Source organism: Carassius auratus, chromosome 48, assembly GCF_003368295.1.
Source record: "Carassius auratus strain Wakin chromosome 48, ASM336829v1, whole genome shotgun sequence".
Lineage (NCBI taxonomy): Eukaryota > Metazoa > Chordata > Actinopteri > Cypriniformes > Cyprinidae > Carassius > Carassius auratus.
This window is the reverse complement of record NC_039290.1, coordinates 8815524-8827714: the sequence shown is the minus strand read 5'-3', so window position 1 is coordinate 8827714 and position 12191 is coordinate 8815524. Positions and strand designations below refer to the sequence as shown.

General features: G+C 35.3%; 1 protein-coding gene across 3 annotated transcripts in view; it reads left to right on the top strand.

Annotated features, from left to right (window-relative positions):
* Positions 1-4143: 4143 nt before the first annotated feature.
* Positions 4144-12191, top strand: part of LOC113065759 (vitamin D3 receptor A-like) — a 44111-nt gene continuing 36063 nt past the window's right edge. The window contains exons 1-3 of one of the 3 annotated variants that reach the window (XM_026237266.1): positions 4176-4312; positions 4961-5022; positions 7240-7319. The gene's annotated coding sequence lies outside the window, so the exon portion shown is untranslated. Of the gene's footprint in view, positions 4313-4960; positions 5023-7239; positions 7320-12191 lie in introns of all 3 variants that reach the window. The other 2 variants (XM_026237264.1, XM_026237267.1) reach the window with 2 other exon arrangements.

Sequence of the window (12191 nt, the reverse complement as noted above, 5' to 3'; positions counted from 1 at the left end):
AGTTACATTAGAAAGTGACTGATAATCTAATTATCCCTGACTTGCATCATGCAAAACAGTTGGTACATTTTTAGCTGTAAATCTTTCTAAAGTTACAGCCATTCCTCTAAACCTGTCTCCAGGTTTCTATATGTCTCTCAGTCTCTGTCATCCTTTAGATAAGTGTCTCTGCGTTTGGACTCTTTGGGCTTGTTTTACCATGCCGTTTTTCCAGGGCAGTGTCTTTGGTGTTTGGCGAAGGAGTCCTGTTATTTTCTAAGTTTAGCTCTGGCAGAGGCTGACGATTCGACTCTTTAATGTTTTTTCTTGAGCACAAGTCAATATAGAACAATAGAGAGACATAAAATCCCCCTCCACGGCCCCAGAGAACACAGACAGCCGACCGTCCTGACACTCGAAACTGTTCGGGGGAACAAAATTAAGTTTTTTTTTTTTTTTTGGTCTTTTTATGTAGACTCAGACTTGTGGTCCTATGACTCACTAAAAGGGATTTTTTGAAAGATATTAATACTTTTATTCATCAAGGACGAAATAAAGTGCTCAGAAGTGACAGTGAAGACATTTTATATATTTCTATTTCTAATAAATGCTGTTCTTGCCGGACTGAAGCAGCTCAGCTTTACTTGATTCTCCATCAGTCATGATTTAGAGTCTCAAACCTGATCTTTTGAGGAGCGTTTGTTTCCAGAAGCTTTACTTTCACTGTTCCTCAGCGGAGGAATGATCTTCACAAGCCTCCAGAACATCTCACATCTTCTGAGGAGCCTTGATTTCTTCAGCTCTCAATCCCTGTGTTATCTGCTCTACTAGACTAAAGGCTGTCATCTCTGAACGATGAGCTTGAAGACAGACAGATAATGACGCTGCGACCCCCGACCACGACGGCTGCGGCTCCTCTTGATTATAAATGAACATGACCGGTCAGGATGTGCTGCTGTTGACCTGTTTATGAAGGAAGAAGAGCGAGGAAGGTACATCATGAAGATGCCAGTGTTCTGCAGGAAATCACGCACCACATTAGAGTACGAGTGGAGAAAACACTCACACATACATGTAAACAGAATTAGCACAGGCATGGGCTGAATAAATGAAATTAACAATGCACTTCCTGAGCGAGAACATTTGTTTCTAATCTGTGCGTGCTGTGAAGAATGAAAACTTCAACCAGAAATAAAAATAATGTACTCTTTTTTTTTTTTTTAGGCCATATGTGATGTGCATGAATTTGTTTCAAATCATTAGTTTATGTCCATATGCATTTTTATTTGTTTTAGTTTAATTGTTGTCATGTTAAACTAAATAAAAAATTAATAAAAAACAATGTTTATTATATATTTATACATAATCAATGCATATTATGTTATTTATACATTGTATGTTTAATATAATTATATAAAATGTATGTATTAAAAAGAAGATCATCTTTATACATTAAAGATTTTATTTATAATGCAACAAAACATTTCTATCTCTAATACGCTGTTCTTTTGAACTTCTATTTATCTGAATCATCCTGAAAAATAAAAATATATCACAGTTTCTACAAAGATATTGTGCAGCACGACTGTGTTCAACATTGATAATAATCAGAAATGTTTCTTGAGCAGTAAATCATCATATTATTCTGATTTCTGAAGATCATGTGACACTGAAGACTGGAGGAATGATGCTGAAAATACAGCGGAGCATCACAGAAATAAATTACACTTTGATATATATTCACATAGAAAACAGCTGTTTTAAATTATAATAATATTTCACTATTTTTACTGCATAAATCAATATATTTTTTGCATCATTATAATTTTATTTAAAAATGTAAATTTCCTTTTACAGACAAAAACTGTTTTTAACATGTTATGTTTTCATATAGGTTTAAAAAAATGAATAAAAAATGACAATTTTCATTAAAAAAAAAAAATACAAAAATAATGGTTCCACTTTTAGTTCCAAATAAGAACTCCAAATAGCTCCAAGTCGTGCAGTGAAACCTCCAGCGTTGACGTTTCGCAGAAAATCTAGTACTTCTGTATTCCAGCTCAGCGTTCCCATCAAAGCTCTCCTCTTCTCTTCTCGCCCCACACTGTGTTTGTTTTTCCAGCTGGATCCCGGTAAAGGGCCGGAGCGCACAGGTCTCCTCCTGAGAGCTCATCTCAAAGTGCTCAGATGATTGTCAGACACAGAAAGCTCTTGAAATGCCGCTATGTGCACAAACAAGTCTTTCTGATCGCACTTGCCCTTTGACCTGGGAAGCACTAGCAGCCCCTCGGATCCCCTCCAGATCCCCCCCCCCCATCGTTCCTGATCCGCCTTGCAGACACAAAGCTGACAAGATGGCCTAGATTCAACACACACGGGCATGGGGGGAACATTGAGAACACGTTATATAAGCTTGCACACTCATGCACACGCATGCACGCTCATGCACGCACATGCACGCTCATGCACACTCATGCACACACATGCACACTCATGCACGCACATGCACGCTCATGCACACTCATGCACACACATGCACACTCATGCACGCACATGCACACTCATGCACGCTCATGCACACACATGCACACTCATGCACGCTCACGCACACTCATGCTGACAAGTGAAAGCACATGTTCATATATGATTTTTATTTAACGTGCCTTTTGTGCTTGACATGAGTGCTGGACACTTTTTTAGGTGAACTGTCACTTTAAATGTTTAATTTAGTGTCGTTTAAGGTTACTGGAAGGTTGTAAGTCTTTCTGGGTGAGTTGTAAAAATAACAGACTTTTCTTTTTGTCTCTTCTACACACCAAGGGTGGATTTATTTGATTAAAAATACAGAAATATTTTGAAATATTATTAGTATTTAAAACAGCTGTTTTCTGTGTGAATCTCAGTTAAAGTGTAATTTATTTCTGTGATGCTCCACTGTATTTTCAGCATCATTCCTCCAGTCTTCAGTGTCACATGATCTTTTGAAAAATCAGTAAATGAACAAAAGGAACAGTTCTGTCCACAAACTATAGCATAATAAACACACACATACAATTAATGCATAGATGTTTCGACAACAGAGTCAAAGGCCCTCAAACACACCCTAAACACAGGATGTGGAGTAACAATGTTTAAAGCACGTCCCAGGCAAAAACGGACAAAAGAAACGCTGATGAAAACGAGGCCAGTGACGTTTCAGACGGCGTGACAAAGACGAGGTCAGAAGTTTAACATCAGCCCCTCGAATCGGGTTTCAACCTAAAACCATGTGCTGATGCACACACACACACACACACACACACACACACACACACACAAAGTGGCATCAGCAACATATGGAATCAGTACGGCTGAAAAAAGTAGTTTCCTAGTTTTCAGCTTTCATGTGATCTTCTGAATACATTACACATGAGACACATGAGACTGAACCTAGACACAATGTACTCAGTATATACAGGATTAGTCATGCAATTCATAACAGAATTAGGGACTTATCCTATAGGATCCTGATGGGAATTTCCCAAAGAGTCAAACAGGATCCCACAGGAAATTCCTACAGTATTCCTACACGCTGCAGCTAAATACAATTACAAATATGTTATTAGTTTTGCATGTTTATACCATGCAACTGGTATATAATATATCAATATAAATGAATGCATGCAAAGAATATCGTTTGTATAAACTTTATTTATATTATTTACCAAACAAAATTACTCTGTATGTCCAACAATATCAGTTTATACTGTTGGTAATGATCAATAATAATATTAAATATTAGTCATATTAATTCCAAAGGAGATCCCTACATATAATGTAATAAATTGCAATAAAATCCTCCCCTTATTCTGCTGCTCCACAGGTCTGAACGCGAATGACCTACTTCTGATATGTGTAAGGTTTTAAACACAGTAACACTGTGAGGGACAGATTGTTTACCTCTTAGCGGCTGAGCGATGACGTCAGGACACACCTCTATAGGGCAGGGGGCGTCGCCCGCCTTCGCGGTCAGGGGCGCGGCATTCGGCCAATCGCGATCAAGCTGTCACGCGTTTCGACCAATCGGCGGAGACCGTGTCGCGAGGGCCGCCCCCGATTGGTTGTCGATACGCGGGGGGGAGGCGGGGCGGAGCAAAGCTGCTGTCCGACTCATTCTGGAAAAAGAAGCAGCAGCAGCAAGCAGAAGAAGAAGAAGAAGAAGAAGAAGAAGAAGAAGAAGAAGAAGAAGAAGAAGAAGAAGACGCGTTCTGTGGGACTAGGACTAAACACGAGTTTAAACTGCAGCTTGAGAACAGATTCAGTGGATGGACGGAAACACGTCCGATTAACTCCGGTGAGATGAACTTACTTTGGATTTTAGTGCTCGTCATTAGTGTGTGAAAAGATCGCTGTTGTTGTCATATTTCACGAATATGTGGCTGTGGTGTGTGTGTGTTTGTGTATGAGAGAGAGAGTATGTGTGTGTATGTAAGAGAGAGAGAGAGAGAGAGAGAGAGGGAGAGTGAGAGTGTGTGTGTGTGTGTGTATGAGAGAGAGAGTGTGTGCGTGTGTGTGTGAGAGAGAGAGTGTGTGTATGAGAGGGTGTGTGTGTGTGTGTGTGTGTGTGTGTATGAGGGTGTGTGTGTGTGTATGAGAGAGAGTGTGTGTGTGTGTGTGTGTGTATGAGAGAGTGTGTGTATGAGAGAGAGTGTGTGTGTGTGTGTGTGTGTGAGAGAGAGAGAGTGTGTGTATGAGAGTGTGTGTGTGTGTGTGAGAGAGGGTGTGTGTGTGTGTGTGTGTGTGTGTGTGTGTGGCAGATCTAACACACAACACAGCGTGCTCACACTCACATCAGTTTCTGGATAGTAACACAATGTCACTCCTGTATGTGTGTGCTGCTGTGTAAGTGATTCTGGGCTAATATTGTGTAATATCATGTGTAATAATGTGAGAGTTGTTGCCAAACTCATAGTGTGTGTGTGTGTGTGTGTGTGTGTTTTAGGACTCAGATCTGAATGTGAAGCAGGCGTGTTTGAATCCAGACTAAACGTGATGCCACATCAGGTAGAGACACTTCCACTGGATCCGTGTTTGTCTCTTCAGCTGTTCTTGTGTTCAGTGTGTGTCCGATCAGTCAAGTTTAGTTTGTCACTCAACTGTCAGTGTCAAAGTCTTATTTCTTCACAGACAGCATTAGTAAAAGGTGTTTGTTAAATGCATTTATTTTTATTGCAATGGTGTTAAATGAACAGTTCAGTTCGTTGCTGCATTGTGAATGCAATGCAAGAAAGCATACAGTATATTGGAAACCAACTAAAATTAGCATCTTTTATTTAATTAAATACATCATCATTTGTAAACTTAAGGATGCAAATATGAAGTTAAAATGTTTTTGTGTAGCACTATTGATTTATAATAGCATTAAATGGCCATAACGAAACAATTATCAGTTTCAGACCAAATGTTTTCCTCTTTTTATATATAAAACGGTTTGTGATAATTGCATGCATTTGGTGAAGAGTAATTCCTCGTGTGGCCTTCAGCATAAATCCGTCTGTTATTACAGAGATTGTTAGTGGCATTACGAGTGTTATTGAATTTCTTCTTTTGGCTTTATTAGTTAGTTTTTGTCTGGATCAGACACTCGCCTAGGGCTCAGATGTACAAATAAGTTGAGTAATACGAGTCGTCTCTTTTTGACTGTGACGGAGGAGGATTTCACAAGTGGTTTCTGCAATGCAAACAGTTCTTATAATCAGATTCATAGTATGGTATTCCATCTGTTGCCTTGATATTTCTCAGTGCGATGGTGTGAAAGTGTTGTATTTCATTGGGTTCGGCTGCAACGTCATGCATTTCTGTGTTCTTTAGAGGAAGACGTGCATGAAAGAGCATGTTTCAGAGCCGTTTGTAGGTGAAATATCAATGCTTTTTTTTGTCCATGCATGATTTGAAACAAACTTTGCTCTGTTTGGCGTCTGCTGTGTTTGTTTTGTGTCAGAGCGTGGCCTTTGCTCCCTCTGATATAAATCTTTTATAGTTGTTTTAAAGGGAAAAAGCGCTGCATTGCAAGAACGGTTGTGAGCTTTAAACTGCACACGCGGTGTTTGTGGTGGTGTGCTGTGAACATGTGCCTCACACACACACACACACACACACATGCACATGCAGGAGGCTTTTCCAGTTCATGGTGGTTTTTGTGTACGAGACTGATCGTGCTGTTCGTAATTGTGAGATTAGATATCTTTACGAGCTTGTTTGAATTGCACATCTGTAAACAACACTTAAGCCAAAAATACAATGAGAGGACAACAGAAAATGGCACCTGTGCTCATTTGTTTCTTCTTTTATAGCCGTGAGTTCTTTTACTAGACAAACATTTTTTAATAAATGTAAAAAAAAATATATAAAAATGTTTAATAAATAGATAATTGAAAAAGGTTTTATAAAATAGCTTTGTTTTCATTAAATAAAATTTTATATAATTATTATTTTTTTTTAATTAAGTTATAATCTGCTACATTTAATTTTTTTGTGTGTTTTTGTTATATGTTAACCACCAGTTTCTAATTCTAAACAACTGATAAACTACAAAACTGGATTTTTTTTGTTTTGTATTTTTTGTTTATTTATTGCTGTTAAGCAAACCTCTCAAAATAGCCGTTAGATTAGCTGCAGGTGTTTGCAGTATGCATCTGATGTAAGTTTTGTTATTGTGAAACAAGTGACGTGGTCAAGGTCAGGTCATGTAGTGTTTAAAGTCTAATTTAAGCAAGTCATTACATTAAAACAGTAAATTAATGCTAACACTAAACAAGAGAAACTGCATTAAAAAGAGGTTAGACTACAGAAGAACTACAAAACAAACTTATTTGTTGTTATTTAATGTAATATTAGTTAGCAAACCACTAGCTTAACTGAATTAATTTACATCAATTACATTAACATTAGTCTGTTATATTTTAGCAATAAAATTCTAAATTTAAAATTGAACATGAGTAAAGTTTTCGAGAGACTAAATTACTGAAAAACTACAAAACACTAAAAACTGATTTTAGTTTTTTTTATTGTTTATTTATTGTAATTAAGCAAACTGCTACATTATTATTATTATTGTTTTGCAGTGGAAGTCTAAACCTGTAGTTGATAAAACCTTAATAAAATTGTGTTTAAGAGAGGCCAAGCCACTGAAAAACTACAAAACCATTTTTTCTTGTAGTTTGTTATTTATTGTAATTCAGCTAACCTCTATATGAATTTTTTTCGTCTGTTGTATTTTAGCAGTGAAAGTCTAAACTGCAGTTGCTAAACAGCGAACAGATGCTCAAGAGAGACTAAACTACTGGAAAACTACAAAAAAGGTAAATTGTAGTTGGTAAACACTGAACAATTGCATTTAAGAAATTTGAACTACTGGGAAAAACTACAAAAGCACTTTTTTGGTTGTTTCATTATTATGTTGTATTTTAGCAAATAGCTACATTTATTTGTCATGTTGATTTAGTCTTTTTAGTCTTGTGTTTTAGCAATGAAAATCTAAACTGTTGTTCATAAATGCTGAACTGAAGTGCAAATTGCAAACAAACTACTGAAAAAACGAAAAATCCAGATTTTTAGTTATTTCATTGTTTTTAAGCAAATGCTACACGAACCTCTTTGTAGTATGTTTTATTTTACTAACAAACAGCTAAATTGTAGTTGATAAACAATGAAAAAGTGTGAATTGCATTCAAGTTTCTAAACTACTGAAAAACTACAAAAATGATTTTTTGTATATTTTCTTATTATTTATTACAAGTAAACTACTCCATGAACTTTGTTTTATTTTAGAAAACGAAACTCTAAAGTACTGTTAATAAACACTGAAGTGTAACGCGTATTCAAGAGAAACTAAACTACTGAAAAACTACAAAACAAGCTCTTTCGTTGTAGTTTTGTGTTATTGTTAAGCAAACAGCTACATGAACTTTGTTTTCAGTCTGATCTCTTTTAGAAATGAAAACCAAACCAACCCTAAACCCTGAACAAACGTTTAACGTTTTCAAGAGAGGCTAAACAACAACAAAAAAACTACAAAAACAGATTTTTTTGTAGTTTTTTTGTAATTAAGTGAACTTCCATTTTCGTCCGTTGTATTTTAGCAATGATAAATGAAATTGCAGTTTCTAAACGCTGAAGATAAGTAAAACGTGTTCAAGAGAGATTGAAAAACTCCAAAAAAAATACAAAAACTGTTTTTTGTTTTGTTGTTGTTGTAGTTTTTTTTTATAATTAAGTGAACTTCCATTTTCTTCCGTTGTATTTTAGCAATGATAAATGAAAATGCAGTTTCTAAACACCGAAGATACGTAAAATGTGTTCAACAGAGGCTAAACAACTCCAAAAAAAAAAAAAAAAAAATACAAAAACACTTTTTTGTTTTGTTGTTGTTGTAGTTTTTTTTTTTTAATTAGGTGAACTTCCATTTTCGTCCATTGTATTTTAGCAATGAAAATCAAACTATAGTTTCTAAACCCTGATCAAGTGTAAAACAGTCAGTGTTTTTTGTTGTTATTTATTGTTGTTACAGTAGGTTTTTGTAGTTGTTTGATTAACAAGAAATCACCATTAGCAACAAACAAACAAACCACATTTAACTGCAGTTGTTCAATGCAGAATGAGTACATGGTCTCCATGAGATGCTAAACGACTTCTAAAGCAGGTTTTCTTCTTGCACGTGTGCGCTCCGGCTCTGAACGGACCACCAAGAGAACATGAGCTCTCCATGTGACGCTGCTCAGCGAGATAAAGCCGTTTAGTGACGAGTTTAGCATTCCCACACTAATTACCCCGTGATTGCGTGGGGTTTTAGCAGCGAGGGTCCAGGAGTAGGTGCGTTCCTGGAGGAGTGTAATAGTTCCCACATGGGCCGCTGTGCGCGGGACGCTGCTCTTGAGTTACCACAAGTCCTAGTTTAATAGTTGGGCTGATTAGTTGTTTCCAGGGGCAATGAGTGCCTTTAGAACGGCTGTTAATGCTCGTGAAGTTTTATTAGCTGGACATGCGCTTGATGGAATGGTTGTTGGTGTAGTGAGGTTTTATTTTGTTAATTGCTCATAGTTAGTGTTAGTGCTTGGTTCAAACCTTTATTAAAGTTCAGTGAGCACAATTGATTCGTCAAAAAAGAGATCAGATGCACAGTAAATGGAAAAACATGCATTACAGGGCCTGAATTTAATTTTGGGAAGTGGGGGGGGGGGGTTACCCTTTAGGTGGCTCTATATCAGACTATATTCAAAAAAAAAATTATATATATATATAATAATATATATCTTCGCCCAGTATATTTGTGTTTTACAATTTATAATGTCTGTATTAAAGTAAGAATAGATTAATAAAAAATTTGGTGATTAAAAGTGGCGAGATTCGAAAGCTGAAAAAGAATTTTGTTCCTTAGACTAAATATTAAAATCGATCTCGGGATCGAAGAATCGTTATTGGATCAGATCGATTAATCAGTGTGAGTCACGACCTTTCTTTACAGAAAGTTTATGAATATTAGAAGTCCTGTTTGCTGCCGTCGTTATTTTAAACTTATAATTATAATTTGCCTTTCCTTGGTACATTTAATCAGATGTTAGCTTGCGTCTAGACAAGAGCGTTTCACCACTGCGCAGGAATGTTCAATGTGAAAGTGATTATGTGAGTTATGATGGGAAACTCCCGCCAATTCTGGGTTTATGGGAGGCGGGGCTCCCCGAGCTGTCAATCAGCCGAAGACACGCCCCTCCTCAGCAGGGACTGAAAGCAAAAGTTATACATATTTTACAGGCCAGAAGTTTAAATACCAGATTGTGTGTGTATTAAGTGCAGTGGGAATAATACATGCGAAGCTTTTCTTATGCAAGTGAACTCAGATCAAGACTGAAGAGGAATTTCGTGCTCTTTCTCTCTCTCTCTCTCTCTCTCTCTCTCTCTTTCTCTCTATCTCACTCTCTCTTTCACTCTGACTCTCTCGTTGTTTTGCGCTCGTGCTGTGGCTGGCAGGGGCAAGGGTGGGGCTGCCGCGCTCCTATTGGCTGTGTAACACGAGCCCCAGGCTTCTGATTGGCTGCTGGGTAACAAGCCCCCGTGTTTGCGGTCTGGGCGTTGCTCCCCCGACAGGAAGCTGCTGATGTGATGGAATCTACAGGATGTTTCGAAGGGAACATGAGGGTGACGGGATATAGCACGTCTGACCCCATTCACGAATTCCTTCCTCTTTTTCCTTCCATCTGTTTTTCTGCTTTCATATTTTGTTTCCCGTGGAGACACGGTTTTGGGCTTTAAAAAATAATTACCATGGTTATGGTAGTTTGTGGATTACCGCAATCGTGGTGAGCCTCCGAAATACCATATTTTTACAGTTAGTGCTTTTTGCTGTAAAATTTGAGACCTGCTTTGAACAGTGTAAGAAACTTTATGTCACTTTCTTTCTTTATTTTTTCCTTGTAGAAGAATTCAATTTATTTCAAATCAACAAATAATTTGAAAAAGAACAATTTTAATGACAGAAATGTTTTTTATTAAAAAAATTATTTTCATTTATTTCAGATAAATTATTGAAATAAACATGAATAAATAAATATTTTGCCAGTTTCAGTTTTGATGATTACAATTGTTTTATTTGTAGAATAATTTAGATGTATTTCAAATGACTAAATAAATAATACAAAATACATATTTTTAGCATTTTCATTTTTACATTTTTTTTTTCTCAGAATTATTTTATTTATTTCAAATAAATAATTGAAATAAATTCAGTTTATTAAATTAAATAAACATTTTGCCAATTTCATTTTTTTTTCATATTTGTGGAATTAGTTTATTCCAAATAAATAAATAATTTAAATCCATTTTATTTTTAATTATCATTAATAATTTTTATTTGTTCACAGTAGTTTTTTTATTTAATTTTTAGAATTATTTTATTTATAAAAAATAAATAAATACATTTTTACATTAAAAATAAACTATTTAACTAAATATTTTTTAAATAAGTAAGTTTTTAATGATTTTATTTAATTAACATATATATATATATATATGTGTGTGTGTGTGTGTGTGTGTGTGTGTGTGTGTGTGTGTGTGTGTGTAAATAATTGAAATACTGTAACAGATAAGTTAAATTTATAGATTAAATAAATACATATATTAATACATTAAATTAATAATTAAATAAATTGTTTAAATGTCATTGATCTGTATCAGTGGATCAGTTTAGTATTTTGTTTTTTTACCAAGGTGTTAGCTTACAGTATCATGATATGAATGAATATGGAAAACACGTAGTATCTTGGTAAATATCGACGTGTTTTACTACCAGCACAAGGAAGTGTTCATGTTTACTGCATAGTAGATTCTTATCAGCACACACAGTTTCAAAGCTCCTGTTGTCTTTCTGTATAAATGAAAGCAAACATACAGGAAGAAATAATGATGTGACCTTTACCCCAAATATGAAAGTCGTTTACCGCTGACGCCACAACACACCCACACACATTCACATTAGAGCGTGACGAAAGGCTCTTCAGGGACCGTTTTAGCACGCATTTATTTATCTTTAACTCAATTATAATTTTAGCCAAGGTGTCCTGCACCAGAAACACCCCTTGGTTTAGTTTTAATGACAATTTTTCCAGTATCTAAACAGCTTTAATAATTGATTTTACAGAGGATATTATCTTGAATTTAAGAATGTTCTGTTCCATTAGTAAATATTGCTTTAAAAAAAAAAAAAAAACAATAAACCTGGAAAAACAAACATAAATTAAATAAATTATTAAATTGTTATTGTTTTTGTGTAGTTGCCTCTTTTAAAAAAAAAAAAAAAGTTCATTAATCTAATACATTTATTTATTTTTTTCCTCTGGGAAAAACAGAAACATTTACCAATTGGATAAGAAAAATTAACAATTAAATTATTATTATTATTATTATTATAGTTTAAATGCTTCTATAACTTTAAAATGCATTTAAATTTGTAAAAAATATTAGATTTTCCAATGAAATACCTAAAAAGCCTAAATACCTATACCTATGAAGTAAACTAGCATCACATGCACACAACTGTAAAGGTATTCACGGCAACCCGTCAAAATAAAAGTCCTGTTTGATTTTTCAGTAGAATGTACATAGCCTGTTACTACTACTACCAAAATGAAACAAACATTATTTTTTAAGGAATAATCAAACAACATTTCTTCCATCTTTTA